The sequence below is a fragment of the Silene latifolia genome, chromosome 1 (genome assembly GCF_048544455.1).
Source record: "Silene latifolia isolate original U9 population chromosome 1, ASM4854445v1, whole genome shotgun sequence".
Lineage (NCBI taxonomy): Eukaryota > Viridiplantae > Streptophyta > Magnoliopsida > Caryophyllales > Caryophyllaceae > Silene > Silene latifolia.
In genome coordinates, this window is record NC_133526.1 from 140,619,000 (window position 1) to 140,620,175 (window position 1,176).

Here is a 1,176-nt window from a genome sequence, read left to right on the forward strand (position 1 = left end):
AGCTGAGGGCCAAGATCATCAGTTTCAAGCAGGCACCTGATGAAACTTTCTATGAAGCATGGTGCCGTTTCAAGAGGTTGGTGAGGTCTATTCCTCACCATGGTTTCGATCTGTGGTTCCTGTCAAATCAGTTCTACAATGGGCTATACGATGATCACAGAGCCATACAAAATAAATACTAAGAGTGTTAGTATTATTTATATAATATTCAAGGGTTATATGGTTAATTTCTAGTTAAAATTAATCATATGAGTTGGAGGTTTGTTCTTGGGTGCAACTTAAAGGAGTTCTTCTAATTTGAAGATTGGATGATCTTGCCATTCTTAATAGCTCAAGAACAACCAAGATGGGTGATCTTGGTTGTGCCCAAATACTACCATTTCTCAATGTAAGGAAAATATTTTTCCTTAATCATTCATTTTTATGCTTTTATATTTGCATGCATGTTACATAGATCACCAAAATGATAAATTATGAGATAATTTAATTTTTATTAGAGAGTCTAATATGGATCTATGATCTTTCAAGTGGTATCAGAGCTTAGGCTTGTAATTTGCATGTTGATTTTAAGCATATTAATGAATTATGAGATAATTTATAAAAACTCAAAAATTGTGTTAGAAGAGGTTTTAGCACAAAATTTTTGGGACATGCATACCTACTGATCTCAAAAGATTTGTTGTTAAGTTTGGTGATTTATGAAGTTATTTTGCTATTTTTAATGATTTTTGGTAGAAAACCGAGTCAAAATGTCGTATTTTAGCTATAAATTGACTAATAATAGTTAAAATTTGATTCGGTCCATGGAATGTTTATGGTATTTCATGCATGTTTTCTATTGATTGTATGCAAAAGGTTGAAGGTTGGTTCGAATTTTTTTTTTGCATGTTTATTGATTTTATGAAATAAAAGTCGATAAAAGTGAAATAAATTAATCATAATTTTGAAACAATTGATTCTGCCCTTGATAAATTTATGTACATTTAAAAATATTATTTAAATGTTGAAAGTGAATTTTAAAATGTGTTTTCACCTTGTTTTGATGTTTATTGGTTTTAGTGGTTAAAAACCGATAAATATCGATCTTTTTCTTCATAAATTTTATCCGGATTTTTGGGGCAATTTTTCTGACGTTTTGGTGTTCTTGGGAGTGTTCCAGAATACTTCAAATTTTTG

General features: G+C 30.0%; 1 non-coding gene across 1 annotated transcript; it reads right to left on the bottom strand.

The window, feature by feature from the left end:
* On the bottom strand, nt 1-106 carry LOC141620778 (small nucleolar RNA R71). The gene has a single exon (XR_012532036.1). It is a non-coding gene; the product is annotated as a small nucleolar RNA R71 (small nucleolar RNA).
* Between the last annotated feature and the right edge of the window lie 1,070 nt (nt 107-1,176).